The sequence below is a fragment of the Moschus berezovskii genome, chromosome 11 (genome assembly GCF_049115385.1).
Source record: "Moschus berezovskii isolate FMDL1 chromosome 11, NW_MosBer_1.0, whole genome shotgun sequence".
Lineage (NCBI taxonomy): Eukaryota > Metazoa > Chordata > Mammalia > Artiodactyla > Moschidae > Moschus > Moschus berezovskii.
In genome coordinates, this window is record NC_142470.1 from 75,883,048 (window position 1) to 75,899,122 (window position 16,075).

A 16,075-nucleotide genomic window follows, 5' to 3' on the forward strand; every position below is an offset into this window, starting at 1 on the left:
AAATAAATAAATGATATTATTAATGTGTCTCAAATTAAGTGGTAGATACTGAAAACTGGAACAACCATCCCTGTAAATCATTGTAACCGCAGAATGTTTTGAGCACTTATTTGCTCAAAACCTTGCCTCACTTACATCAATCAGTTCTGAAGCTTCACAGTATCCCTCTGCTAATATCCCCCTTCTATCGACCCCTGAGTCTAACCCCGAATAACAAAATCCATGCATTTATTTACTTCTTCTATTGACACTCTGTTTCAGGATCATCTTTGTGGTGTTTTTCTTTGCTGAAGGAAGTCAGTAAAACTCTCGTTGGTTATATATTAACAGGTTTCTTTATTTAAGTTCCACACTTTGAGGATTCAGCAAGATTCAGTTGAGACCCCTCTACTTGGTTGTTAAGCACTTCTTTTTCAAGGCCATTTGCACCTGTTCAGTTCAAGGTTTCTGGCAGCCCATGGCGAATCACATGTTCTGCCTGAGCTCTGATTGTGTGGAAGACAAAAATGTTTCTAGAACATGGAGTTTATTTTGTCCTGTGAAAATTACATTTTACCCATTGCAGTCCTTATTTTTCTAAAGAGACTTGTCTTTATGGTAGGCCATAGTGATCCCCATCACCTGGTGTTTGATTCTAATCAACACAGCATAGAAAAGTGATATGCTGTTACTTCCAAAAGCAGGTTATAATAAAAGTATTGATTATTGGGGACGAGAGAGAGGGGCTCAGGAGAGAGAGGAAGAAAGGGAGGAACAGGGTAGAGGGACATGTGGAAGAGACAGGGAGAGAGAGGTTTCTTACTTAATTCAGAGTGAAGGCAGCTGCCATGTTTGAGCTGGCACATGGAGAGGCACAGGTGGCAAGGGTCTGGTGTCTCCAGCCAATGGCCAGTGAGGGCTTACAGGTTGAATGCGCTTGCAAGTGGGTCCGTGCCTATTCGAGCTCTGAGATCACTGAAGCCTCGACAGACAACTGCACTAAAACCTTGTAAAAGATCCAAAATGAGAGTTGATGCTACAGCTGGATTTCTGTCTCCCAGAAGCCGTAAGGTAATGCTTGTTGTTTGAAGCTGCTGATTCTGGGAGTGGGGGTTGGGGTGGGAGTAACTTCTTACATATTGAAAGATAAATGATACAGATCTTATACCTGAAAGCAGTGTGCCTCCACAGAAAAACCTAAAATGTGAGTGTGGCTTTGGAACTGGGTAGTAAACTTTGAAAAAAGGGTTAGTGAAAGTTTAAACTATGTTGAACTCACTTTAGGTAGAAATATAGATTTTGAAGATACCACCAGTGAAGCCTCAAAAGGAGGTGGGGAACATGCTCTTGGAAAGCATAGGAAGTGGAGATAGGGAGTCCTTGTTATAGCAGTGGAAAGCTTGACTTTATTGCAAGTATGAATGTGGAAAGTAGAATATGTGTCTTATGATCTGGGTGATCAAGCTACAGAGATTTCCAAGCAACATGTTGAAGTTGCTGCTTGGTTTCTTTTTGCTGCTATAATAAAATGGGAAAGAGAATTAAGGAAAGGAATGTTAAAGGGAGCCAGGTGTTGTTGGTTTTGAAAATCCTCAACGTCTTCTAGAAGTCAGGTGATACTAAACTTATGAAGTGTGTTCTAAGCACAAGTTGAATCTAAGATGCTGTTCAGAAAACACGATTTAGATATTGGACCAAGGGTGTGACTCTAAAATCTTTTATTAAGAGCACTGACTGATTAAGGGAGTTGCTGTAGCCTACTATTCAGTCATACAAAAGGCCCTATGGAAAGTTTAAGTGTGTGCCACAGAGGTTCTCTTAATGAAAAACAAACAAACCCCAAAATCTCTTATCTTGAAGATATTTATGAATGTTGATTTTATCTAATAGAGTGAGCCTCTATGAAATTAATAGGTGGCTCAAAACATTTTTGGAATTAATTATATCAATAGAAACATGCTGGCTTAGATTTAGAGCAACAGATACAGTACAAATAACAGTTGGGGCCCCAAATTTTCCTACAACAGTCTCCATAGAGTTGGAGACACAGCAGAGCTACAAACAAATACTGGGGCTCTTCTTTCTGGTTCACTTATTTTTTTCTTAATTATTATAAATCATTAACCTACACACAAGAAATTTGCCTCCCTCAAGGAAGAGATAACTGGAACACTCTTATTATGGTAAAAAACACCTGCACCCCAGTAGAGTACTCTTGTTATATGAACATCAAATCTTTACTTGGTTCCCTTGCTATTTACTTGGTTCCCTACCTATCCTGAGTCTGTGGTGTAAATGTCAGAGCCTTTAGAAATCCAAGATCCCGGGGCCCTTTATAGACAATGTCTCATTGAGTTGTGTGCCCAGCAACTTACAAGATGAAACCACTGTAGACTGCTCTGAAGAATTACTCAGAGGTTACACTGATTGAGTTTTATGCATGTCATCTGGGTGATAGTTTCTACAATGATACGATACCATTGGAAAGGATGGCCATTAACCTTAAGTTTTAAATTATACTTTCACAGCTTCAATACTCAAAAGACAAATCTAAACTATTTGGCCCCAGTAACAACAGAAAATCTAGTAGCTTTAGACTTTCTATTAACCTGTACCATTCCCATCATTTTGTGCTGCATTTGGATAAATATTCTTAGCTAAGTAGAATGCTCCCCTAAAGTGGAGGAGTTGGCCATTTGACTCTCCAAGGTAGATCCTAATACCTTTCATCTTACTCACTTGTCCTGAGTTCAGTAGTTTCTGCACATGACTTTGAAGCATTCTACAAAATCCAATCATCACTCTTCTTTTCTACTTTGTGTACATTTCCAGTTTTAAATGTTGCTGTGTAGCCACTATCATATCAGGTGACCTGACAACTCATCCTTAACAATAGAAGCGAAAGATCATACCCTGATCTGACTCCAAACTTTTTGTTTTTTGAAGATGATGACTTCGGATCATCACAGTGCTGTAGATAAGAAATGAGACTGTCTTTGTGGCCAGTCCTCTGGACTGGTCGGCAGATGGCCAAAAGCTAGTGTGACTTAGAACTAGAACCACCACCAACCCCCTTAATCAGTTATAGAATTAGAACCACAGAATATATGACTTATATAGTACCTGCATTTTTACTTAGAATCTCACATAGTTGTGTCCTTATTTTAAAAAAACAACCAACTCAAACACTCAACTCCTTCTTATTTCTCAACCATAAGATTTTTGTTCAATCCATGGGCAATAAAAGTTGTCTGTTCACTTCCTGTGATGAAATATCAATTCACAATTCCTTACAGTCTCTCTTGCTGGACTGAATAAGTCCAACTTGCTTGTATAATAACAGATTTCTTTATTTAAGAAGGTTTCACTAAAAATATCTAAAGTTGATTTACTTTGTCATTGTCTAAATCAAGCTTTTTAAAGTTTTTAAGAAGCATCATTGATTTTCAATAGATAGTGTTGTAATTTTTCTTGATATTTTTGTTTATAAAGAAGCTTGAAAGGAGTGATGACATGAAGGACGGTGAATAAGCATATCTTGACATTGAAGAATAAACAGCAAGAGTTGGCAGAGTAAGACATCTTGCCCTGGCTTCTGCTGCCAATGCACAGTGTAGACAGGACTTGAACACATGTTTCCTGACTCTGCTCCTAGATGTTAACTACCTGCATCCTATCTCAAGCAATACAGGGCTCTGAGCCCCTCAGGCTTGCTTATATTTCCAAGTGGCCTCACATCCAGAACGGCAAGGTTCACTCTGGTAACATCCATCTCTGTATGACAGTGTTCCTTTCCCCTTTTCCCTTTTGCTTAAGCAAAGGAAGCTAAAAGAGGAGAGTCCTGCTCACTTGTAAATAAAATGAGGTCTTCCCTGGTGGCTCAGCTGGTAAAGAATCTGCCTGCAATGCGGGAGAGCTGGGTTCTATCCCTGGGTTGGGAAGATTCCCTGGAGAAGGGAATTGCTACCCATTCCAGTATTCTGGCCTGGAGGATTCTATGGACTGTATAGTCCATGGGGTTGCGAAAAGTCAGACACGACTGAGCGACTTTCACTTTCAGTGCTAAACAACTACTTGTAATAATTTTTCCCCAATCCTGAATATTTTAAGGTTGTATAGATAAGATCTATATTTATAATGATAGATTCATCTATGGTATAGGTCAAGGATCTAAACTCTGATATTGTATAAATGCCGCTATACAACATAATCTTAAATATGATTTAACCTTTCAAAATGTGAGTACCCGATGGGGGTCTAGCACTACTCTATAGCCAGTGAGTGTTATAATAGAAATGTGACAAGTTTTCCTTCATGATTATTCTTCTGTTAAGAAAAAGAAACAAAGACAAGGGAAATAATGACTAGTTTTGGACTTTTACAGGATCAGAACACTTTCAAGGTGGAAGAGCTATTTAAAGACATGATGATGACTCAGCAAAATTGAGTCATAACTATAAGTAGTTTTATACCACTACCATAACTATATAGTAGTGATTTTTAAAAAATTTGCCTTTTTGTTTTTAGTTTGATAATATCTGATTTGGAGGTATAAGTACACAAAATTGGTGAAATTTTCAAGTATTGCCTAATAAAATGAATGTCCTTCTTTTATGAAAGTTTAACTTGATTCGTTTGGAAACACTGACCATTCATTTTATAAATTATATTCTCCCTGGATAACCTCTTCCTTCTTTAAGTGTACTAGCACACCATCAGGTCAGAAATCCTTGCCAAACAGAATCCCAAGCCTCCATTTCAGATTCATTTTTCATCTCTTGCTAATGCTAATTTCCTGCTTACCTCCTGCTGGGGATGTTCCTTGATAATATGGTGGTATTTTTTAAAAAAGTATTAACATTCTAACATAGGTGTAGATGTAAGCGTTTAAGAATCCTTTCACATAAACACTTTGGGATGGTAATGAACTAAGAGTCAGAAAAAAACCCACTAACTGTAAGAGAAGTTAAATATAGTCAAAGTAGGTCATTTTGTATTCTACTTTAAGTTCAGATAGGCCAGAGAACATTTTTATGCTGAATTAATCCTATCCTATCAAATGCATAAAAACCTCCAGGGAAGCCAGATTGTGTCACCTGAGGGCATATGATAAGAGGTCAACTGACTCTTTTCTCAGGTTATGATCATCATTAATGATAATGGACATTCTGTTCTGGGACTGAGGTAAGGGCATACTCTTTTATTGACCATTGATGCCATTGAAAATAATAGACGTTTATATGGAAGAATTTAGGAGCATCTCGGGGAAGGTGGCTAGGGAAGGTCAATTCAGCAGAACAGAAATAGAATCCCTCCATTCAAAGGTGTTTGGCTAGATCATGGGAAATAGATGGGGAAACAGTGGAAGCAGTGTCAGACTTTATTTTTTGGGGCTCCAAAATCACTGCAGATGCTGACTGCAGCCAGGAAATTAAAAGACGCTTACTCCTTGGAAGGAAAGTTATCACCAACCTAGATAGCATATTAAAAAGCAGAGACATTAGTTTGCCAACCAAGGTCCGTCTAGTCAAGGCTATGTTTTTTCCCGTGGTCATGTATGGATGTGAGAGTTGGACTGTGAAGAAAGCTGATCACCGAAGAATTGATGCTTTTGAACTGTGGTGCTGGAGAAGACTCTTGAGAGTCCCTTGGACTGCAAGGAGATCCAACCAGTCCATTCTAAAGGAGATCGATCCTGGGTGTTCATTGGAAGGACTGATGCTAAAGCTGAAACTCCAATACTTTGGCTACCTCATGCGACGAGTTGACTCACTGGAAAAGACTCTGATGCTGGGAGGGTTTGGGGGCAGGAGGAGAAGGGGAGGACAGAGAATGAGATGGCTGGATGGCATCACCGACTCGAAGGACATGAGTCTGAGTGAACTCCGGGAGTTGGTGATGGACAGGGAGGCCTGGTGTGCTGTGATTCATGAGGTTGCAAAGAGTCGGACACGACTGAGCGACTGAACTGAACTGAGTCAGTGGAGGGAAGTGTTTGACAGATAAGAGATTTCTCATTTTGATATTACTCATTTGTGGGCTTTCAACACACTCTCATTCTTTGGAAATTCGTTTTTTGTGTGTTCGTTCATCTGTCCAAGCTAGAAAGTTGATGTGAATAACAGTTTTCCAAAGTCTTCAACTGCAAGGAGATGTAAGGGACAAGCAAGAGAATAATAAATGCTTTGTTTTGCATGGTATGTTCAGTTCTGCCTGAGAACATGTCTTATGGGTCTAGAAGATCCAGAATTGAGTAGTGTCAGATGATTAGTGGAAGAATGTTTACATAATCACCAAGCTGAGGAGACAAAAATGAATGTTGTAGCTGGACAGAGAACTGAAATCAGAAACCTAGGGAAACAGGCCCAGAATCCAAACTGAAAAGAAGCAAAGGCACAAGTGGAGAGAGAGTATTAGGATCAATAGACAGGTGATTGAGAAAATGGAAAGAGCAGTGAGGGCTGGAACAGGTAAGATTAGGCAGTGTGTGCTCCAAGCTTTCAGTTGGTCATTTCTATGAAGTTCATAGGACATAAAATTTGTATGTGTTAGTGAAGGAAACTCCTAAAATAACAGTGGTTGAAACAGGTTAGAAGTGTATTTCTCTTTTAAATAAAAGTCTGGGTTTGCACTCCAATGCTTATATAGCATAGTTTGTACCGTGTCATACGGTTCTTCTGTCTTTCCCTGGTGATATGACTGTGTCCTCTGTGTTTCCAGCAGAGGAAGACATAAAGGGCACATACAATATTTCTTAAGGTAAAGTTTATTAAAATGATACACATTTCTGCTTATCACACATTGGACAGAACATAGTCATATATGGTTATGCCGAGCAAAAGATGTCTCTGAGAAATGTACTCTTATTCTGGGGAACTGAGTGTAAAATTAAAATGGGGTAGAAAGTTTTCTTTTACTGAAGAATAAAATGAGGATCTTACAAAGCAGTTAACCCTGATACAGAGCTAAACTGGAATGAGTGCACTGTATCTATATCACCTGACAAATTGCCCACTGATTCATAACCTACATAGCCAGTGGTAACTGGAATGCTTCAGTTACTTGGGAATCTATCTTTGAGGAGTTGAATATCAGACAAGAGAACTCAAGGCAAAATCAGGGAGCTGTTAATATCATAGTAAAGTTCTGTCTTTTTAGTAAACCAGGCTTTAATGGCCAAGCACTCAGGAGCTCTTAACTGCTCTGAAACATTCTAGGACTTTGGAATAAAGGACTAGTACCCACAGTTTAATCTGTATGCCACAGACAGCACAGTAGGAGAGAACTTGAACCCACCTCTACTATGGTAGTCACATGTATACAAATCCATCTGAAAAAACTTGGTTTCCCTGAGGAGATTTAAATTGGAATAAAACGAAATGAGGTCTCAATGAGAATATCAGTATGAGTTAAAATAATCTGGAAAAAATGGACTAGCCTTAACAGCAGAGCTTAGATGCAAAAGAAAGCAATGGTTGCAAATGGAGTGTGAGACATATCAGACCAGCTCCTTTCTTCCCACCTGCAGTGTAACAGGGCTTTCTGGTGAGGAATGAGTGGACTTTGGTCTAAGTGGAAGATCTCTGCCCTATGGCTCATTTTTCTTGAGCTCTCCTGGCACAGCTGGCCTTATGAAGTGCAGAGTGCTTGCTCTCTGTAAAGGAAGAAGAGAACTGAAAGCTAACAATGTGGAAAAGGTCAAAAACCCTGCCAGTGAAAGGAGCAAAAATCCCTTAGAAATGAGATCTCAAATGATAAGACCAGAGGAAATCAGAGTGGAAGGGCTGTGGATATCACAAGTTTTCAGAATTACAATCAATCCTGGCAACCGTAGATTTCAAGAGAGTGAATTTGGGAATGAGATGCCAAGAAAATTCCAGACTTCTGAATTAATGGCCTGGACTCAAACCTTTAGTATTTTTGCAGTATTCTAAATATGACAAATTTATCCTCACTGGTGGGCCACCACAAAAATAATACAGATTGAAACAAGAATGAGGAAAAGAGTTATCTTGAAAATAATAAAATGATCATTACCAAGAACTATGCCAAGGAGCTTCTGTTCAGTTCAGTCACTCAGCCATGTTCGTCTCTTTGTGACCCCAGGTACTGCAGCACACCAGGTTTCCCTGTCCATTGCCAACTCCCAGAGTTCACTCAAACTCATGTCCGTTGAGTCGGTGATGCCATCCAACCAACTCATCCTCTGTTGTCCTCTTCTCCTTTTGCCTTCAATCTTTCCCAGCATCAGTTCAGTTCAGTTCAGTTGCTCAGTCGTGTCCGACTCTTTGCTACCTCATGAATCACAGCACACCAGGCCTCCCTGTCCATCACCAACTCCCGGAGTTCACTCAAACCCACCTCCATCGAGTTGGTGATGCCATCCAGCCATCTCATCCTCTATCGTCCCCTTCTCCTCCCACCCCCAATCCCTCCCAGCATCAGAGTCTTTTCCAGTGAGTCAACTCGTCGCATGAGGTGGCCAAAGTATTGGAGTTTCAGCTTCAACATCAGTCCATCCAATGAACACAAAGGACTGATCTCCTTTAGGATGGACTGGTTGGATCTCCTTGCAGTCCAAGGGACTCTCAAGAGTCTTCTCCAGCACCACAGTTCAAAAGCATCAATTCTTCGGCGATCAGCTTTCTTCACAGTCCAACTCTCACATCCATACATGACCACGGGATAAACCATAGCCTTGACTAGACGGACCTTGGTTGGCAAACTAATGTCTCTGCTTTTTAATATGCTGTCTAGGTTGGTCATAACTTTCCTTCCAAGGAGTAAGCGTCTTTCAATTTCCTGGCTGCAATCAGCATCCGCAGTGATTTTGGAGCCCCAAAATATAAAGTCTGATACTGTTTCCATTGTTTCCCCATCTATTTCCGATGAAGTGATGGGACCAGATGCCATGATCTTTGTTTTTTGAATGTTGGGCTTCAAGCCAACCTTTCACTCTTCTCTTTCACTTTCCTCAAGAGGCTTTTTAGTTCCTCTTCACTTTCTGCCATAAGGGTGGTGTCATCTGCATATCTGAGGGTCTTTTCAAATAAGTCAGTTCTTCACATCAGGTGGCCAAAGTATTAGAGTTTCAGCTTTAGTATCAGTCTTTCCAATGAATATTCAGGACTGATTTCCTTTAGGATTGACTGGTTTCTCTTTGCAGTCCAAGGGACTCTCTAGCCTTTTCCAACACCACAGTTCAAAAGCATCAATTCTTCAGGTGCTCAGTTTTCTTTATTGTCCAACTCTCACATCCATACATGACTACTGGAAAAACCATAACTTTGACTTGATGGACCTTTGTTGGCAAAGTAATGTCTCTAATTTTTAATGTGCTGTCTAGATTGGTCATAACTTTTCTTCCAAGGAGCAAGCATCTTTTCATTTCTTGGCTGCAGTCACCATCTGCAGTGATTTTGGAGCCCAAGAAAATAAAATCTGTCACTGTTTCCATTGTTTCCTCATCTTTTTGCCATGAAGTGATGGGTCCAAATGCCAAGATCTTAGTTTTCTGAATGTTGAGTTTTATGCCAACTTTTTCACTCTCCTCTTTCACTTTCATCAAGAGGCTTTTTAGTTCTTCACTTTCTGCCATGAGGGTGGTGTCATCTGCATATCTCAGATTATTGACATTTCTCCTGTCAATCTTTGATTCCAGCTTATTCTCATCCAGCCCAGCATTTCTCGTGATGTACTCTGCATATAAGTTAAATAAGCAGGGTGACAATATACAGCCTTGACATACTCCTTTTCCTGTTTGGAACCAATCTGTTGTTCCATGTCCTGTTCTAACTGTTGCTTCCTGACCTGCATACAGATTTCTCAAGAGGCAGGTCAGGTGGTCTTGTATTCCAATCTCTTTAAGAATTTTCCAGAGTTTGTTGTGGTCCACACAATCAAAAGCTTTGGCACAGTCAATAAAGCAGAAGTAGATATTTTTCTGGAACTCTCTTGCTTTTTCGAAGATCCAATGGATGTTGGCAATTTGATCTCTGGTTCCTCTGCCTCTTCTAAATCCAACTTGAACACCTGGAAGTTCATGGTTCATGTATTATTGAAAATAATAAAATGATCATCACCGAGATTTATGCCAAGGAGATTACCATGTATATTTTCTTTTTTTTTTTTCTTTTTTTTTTAATTAATTTATTTTTTATTGGAGGCAAATTATTTTACAATATTATATTGGTTGGTTTTGCCATACATTGATATGAATTTGCCCCGGGTTTACATAAGTTCCCCCTCCTGAACCCCCCTCCCACCTCCCTCCTCCCTTTATCCTCCCTCTGGGTCATCCCCGCATGCCAGCCCCGAGCATCCTATAACATGCCTTGACCCTGAACTAGTTTAGGAGTTTTATGGTTTCAGGTTTTACATTCCAGTCTTTAATCCATTTTTAGTTAATTTTTGTGTATGGTATAAGATAATGGTCCAGTTTCATTGTTTTTCATATGACTGTCCAATTTTTTTAACACTGTTTATTGAAGAAACTCTCCTGTCTTCATTGTATATTCTTTGCAACTTTGTCATAAATTAATTGACCATATATGCATAGGTTTATATCTATGCTTTCAGTTCTGTTGATCTATAGTCCTATGTTTATGCCAATACTGTACTGTTTAAATTACTATAACTTTATAATACAGTTTGAAATAGGGGAATGTGATGCCTCCAACTTTGTTACTTCTCATATTTGCTTTGCGTATTTAAAGTCTTTTGTGGTTTCATACAAATTTCAAGATTGTTTGTTCCAGTTCTATGAAAAATGTCATTGGTTTTAGATCTCTATCAAAAATTGCTTTGAATCTGTGGATTGCTTTTGGTAGTATAAACATTTTAAGAATATTAACTCCTCTAATTTATAAGCACTGAGTTCCATTTATTTATGACTTCAGTATCTTTCATCCTGGTTTTTGATATGCAGGTCTTTCACTTTCTTGGCTGAATGTATCCCTAGGTATTTTATTATTTTAATGCAGTTGTAAATAGGATTGTATTCTTAATTTCTCTTTATGTTAGTTCATTATTAATGTGTAGAAGTGCAAGAGATTTTTGAATATTGATTTTTCTGTCTTTAGACTTTACTGAATTCATGTATTCTAACAGTTTTTTGATGCAGTCTCTAGGTTTTCCTATATATAATACGTTATCTGCAGGTACTGGAAGTTTTAGTTCTTCCTTTCCAATTTGGATGCCTTTTATTTCTTTTCCCTATCTATTTGCTCTGGCTAGGCCTTTAAATCGGAGAAGGCAATGGCACCCCACTCCAGTGTTCTTGCCTGGAGAATCCCAGGGACAGAGGAGCCTGGTGGGCTGCCGTCTATGGGGTCGCACAGAGTCGGACACGACTGAAGCGACTTAGCAGCAGCAGCAGTAGCAGCAGGCCTTTCAATACTATGTTAAACAAATGGCAGAGTGGACATCCTAGTTTTGTTCCTAATCTCAGAGGAAAAACTTTTAGTTTTTCATCATTGGTTATGATGTTAGCTGTGGGTTTGTCATACATGGCCTTTATTTTGTTGAGGTAAATTTTCTCTATACCCACTTTCTGAACAGTTTTTAGCATAAATGGATGCTGAATTTCATCACATGCTTTTTTCCCCCTGTATCTATTTCATCACATGATTTTTACTCTTACTTTAGATAATGTGGTATATCACACTGTCTAACTTGCAGATACTGGACTATTTTTGTATCTCTAGAATTAATCTCACTTGATCATGGTGTCTGATCATTTTGGTATATTGTTGAGTTCAATTCGCTCATATTTTGCTCATATTTTCTTGAGGATTTTTGCATCTATGTTAGTTAAGGCTATTGGCCTGCAATTTTCTTGTGGCATCCTTATTTGGTTTTGGTATCAGAGTAAGTCTGGCCCCACGTGAGTTTGGAAGAGTTCCATCTTCTTCTATTGTTTGGAAAGTTTGAAAGGATTGGTATTCATTCATTGAATGTTTGGGAGAATTCACCAGTGATCCTATCTGGTCCTGGGAGGGTTTTCATGACTGATTCAACCTCCTGACTAGTAACTAGTTCATATTTTCTGTTTCTTTATAATTTAGTCTTGGTAGGTTATATGTTTCTAGAAATTTATCATTTCTTCTATGTTGTCCAATTTGTAGGTGTATAACTGTTTAGTGTAGTCTCTTATGGTCCTTTGTATTTCCATGGTATCAGTTTTAATATCTCCTCTTTCATTTCTGATTTTTGAATACTCTCTTTTTTCCTTGGTGAGTATTGCTAGAGGTTTGCCAATCTTATCTTTTAAAAGAAGCAGCTTTGTTTCATTCGTGTTTTCCATAGTAGTCTCTAAATTCATACAACTCTGCTCTAATCTTTGTTATACCCCTTTCTCTACTAACCTACTAATTTTGACCTTTATTTATTTATTTTTTTCCAATTCCTTGGGATGTAAAGTTTGGTTGTTTATTTGAGACTTTTCTTGTTTCTTGAGGTAGGCTTTTATCGCCACGAACTTCCCTCGGAGAACTGCTTTTGTTGTATCCCATAAATTTTGGTATGTTACATTTCCTTTTTTTGTTTTTCTCAAGGTCTTTTTTATTTCCCTTTTGTTATTTCTGACCCATTGATTTTTCAGTGGCATTTTGCTTAATATACACATATTAGTGAATTTTCCAATTTTCTTTGTGTTATTTCTAGCTTCATGCCATTGCAGTCTGAAAAGATGCATGATATGATTTCACTCATCCAAAATTTATTAAGACATTTTGTACCATAATATATCATATATCTTGGAAAGTGTTCCATGTGTACTTGAGAATAATGTGTATTTTATTGATTTGGAATGGAATTTTCTGTAAATATTAAGTTCATCTGATCTAATGTGTTGTTAAAGATCAGTGTTTTCTTTTTTTTCTGCTAGATAATCTGTTCGTTGGTATCAGTGGGGTATTAAAGTCCTCTGCTACTATTGTACTGCTGTTTGTTTCTTTCTTCAGCTCTGTTAGGTTTGTTTTAAACATTTGGATGCTTCTATGTTGGGTGCATAAATATTTGCAAAAGTTATACCTTCTTGTTGGATTGATTCCTTTATTATGTAATACCTTGCTTTGTCTCTTGTTGCAGTCTTTGCTTTAAAGTCTGTTTTATCTGACATAAGTATATAGCTACTCCAGCTATTTATCTTTTGGTTCCCATTTGTATGGAATCTATTTTTCAGAAAAAAAGATTAAGAGGAGCTATCAGGTGTCAGGTAAACATAATTTACCTGAAAAAGGATTCAAAGTAATAATCATGAAGATGGTAAATAAGCTGGAGACAGGAGTAGATAAACACAGTGAGAACTTCAACAAAGAGATGGGAAATATAAGAAACTACCCAAATAAGAGTAAAAAAAAAAATACAATAGCTGAACTGAAAAATATGCTAAAGGAACTAACAACAGACTAGATGAAGAATAACCAATCAACTTAAAGACAAGGCAGTGGAACTCCACCAATCAACCAATAATGAAAAAGAAAGTTTAAAAAGTGAAGATAGTTTAAGGGACTTATGGGGTGATATCAAATGGCCTAACACTCGCGTCACAGGGTTCCCAGAAGGGGACTTTTTTCTCATTTTTATTTCAGCAATCATATTTATTTTTATTTTTAGGGCTCTAATGTACTTGTTAATTACCTGACATGTTCCACTGCATGCTCACTGATTTGTTTGCTTGCATCTTAAAGGGGTCATGCACATCTGGTCTAGGTTATTTGGCTTTTTTCTTGTGTAGTTGTTCATAACTATGAGCTCACTGTCTTATTTTAATTGCAGTCTGATGGGCCCATATTAGGAAAATATTTCTCTCTACACAGTTCTTCTCAAACGATAATGTGTGTAAGAATCACCTAAGGAATTTATTAAAATACAGATTATAATTCAACAGATTTGGATTGTGGTCTGAGTGTTAGGGTTTTTACTTTACTCCAAGATGATAATGTTACTATTTATTCATAGAACACATTTTGAGTAGCATGGGCTTAGAAGAATTGCCCGAATTTTTGCTGGTGGTTGGAAAGTTTTACCCAGAAACAGGTGACATCAACCTCCATCTCCTTTGACTTGAAAGAGTACTGGAAGTTGCCCAACAGCAATATTAGCTCAAAGCTCAGTATCCTGATAGCATTAAAGTTACTGGTATTTACTCTCTGGGAAATTCTGCCTCTCCCACTTGCAAATCTGCCCCTCTCATACCACTGAATATTTTCTAAAAGGGGATATTAAGAGTTTCTCTTGTTAGACCAGTGATACCACAAAATATCTCCTATTTAATACATGATGTCTGGCTGCAGGAAGGTTCCTAGAGTTACCCAGTCAATCATAATGCCAGAAACAAAAGTTTCACTTACTTTTAAATACTTAAAAAAAATAAAAATAAAAAGGTTTGTAGTGGAAACCTAGTGACTTATTGACATGAGATAATATAATAGAGTTGGAAAAGCATTGATAATAATAAAGGGTCATAGAAATATGAAAATAAATTTGATATGTTTCATGATTATATGTAATTTTCTTAAATGGACAAGGTATGCAAAGCTGTCATAAAGCATCATAGTGCTTGATCTTATTATCTCATTCATGGTCTTTGAACTGAGACGTTGTCTTTGCGTCTTTTTTTTACCTATCAACTTTGGTTATATTTAAGTATTATCCCTGGTGGCTCAGATGGTAAAGAATTCACCTGCAATGAGAGAGACCTGGGTTCAATCCCTGGATTGGGAAGATCCCCTGGAGCAGGCAACAACTACCCACTCCAGTATTCTGCCCTGGAGAATTCCATGGAAAGAAGAGCCTGGCAGACTACAGTCCATGGGGTCGCAAAGAGTCAGACACGATTGAGTGACTTTCACTTTTCAGGCAATCTCAACTTATTTTACCCAATTTTTTTTCCAACAGTTTTTCTCCATTTCATAGAAATAGAATTCATACTAGTAGGATGCAAAGCCAGACAGGTTGGATTGTGTTTTTTAAATGAAATATGATTATAGCACTGAGTTGGGATAATTTATATTTGGCAGTGCCTCCAGTTAAAAAATTCCTACATGTACCTGCTTTAAACAATTTGTTAACTGATACTATTTCCCACTAGCCTTGGGCAAAGCAAGGTCATACTCACTGATAGACTAGGTAAGTTAAGGTGTTCAGAATTCAAATTGGTAGTTCACCAAAGCTGCAAAGTAATATTCCATATATAAGATCTTGTTTTTAGCAGCTAACTAGCAGACCTCATGATACATGCCAGGTGTGGTACCCTCTGGTCTCCAGTCCACCCAGTCATTAAAATGTTGCTGAGAGCACATTTCTCTCCACTGGAATTTTCCTAGGGGCTCTATCCAGGTGCATGAAATAGTTAGGAGGACCACACATACATTTGCATTAAAATTCAATTCTGATTTGCATATCATTTACATACACCTACACAGACTGTGCCATCTATTCTTAGGCAGCTTTTAGCAAAGCATTATTTATTGCTACCATTAAGGTTGACACTCCTTGAATTTTTTCTTTACTTTCAACCTTACCCAGTCTTTGACCCCAGATCTTGACATCAAAGGAATACACAAAGTTGGTGATGATAAAGAGAGAACACAAAAGCTTACTGCTGGGTTATGGTGTGAAGAACACAAGACATATTTCAAGGAATCCTTCATCTTTAAATCAAATTATACATTACTTTTTCTCTTCTGAGAGCAAGAGGTAGAATTGAGATTTATTTTTGATGGAGAGAAAAAGGTGCAAGAATGTTAGTATTTTAAGTATATAAATTTAAAGCACTTGGTGGAGTGATTCATTTATTTAACAAATATTTACTGAGTACTAATGTTAAAAGGTTTTACAAGGTATTGAGCATTCAGCAGTGAATAAAACATAATACAAAAGAAACTGTTCTCATAGAGGTTACATTCTAGTTGTTAAGAATTGAGTTTAGAGAGGGTAGATAAATCAATAAATGAGTAATAAAATATGTTTATAATAGTCATTAATTCTAGAGATAAATATCAGGTATAGAAGGGGGTATAAGGAATGCAGGATTTCCAAATAATGAGCCTACAATTTCAAATAGGGTGGTGAGAGAAGATAGTTTAGAGAA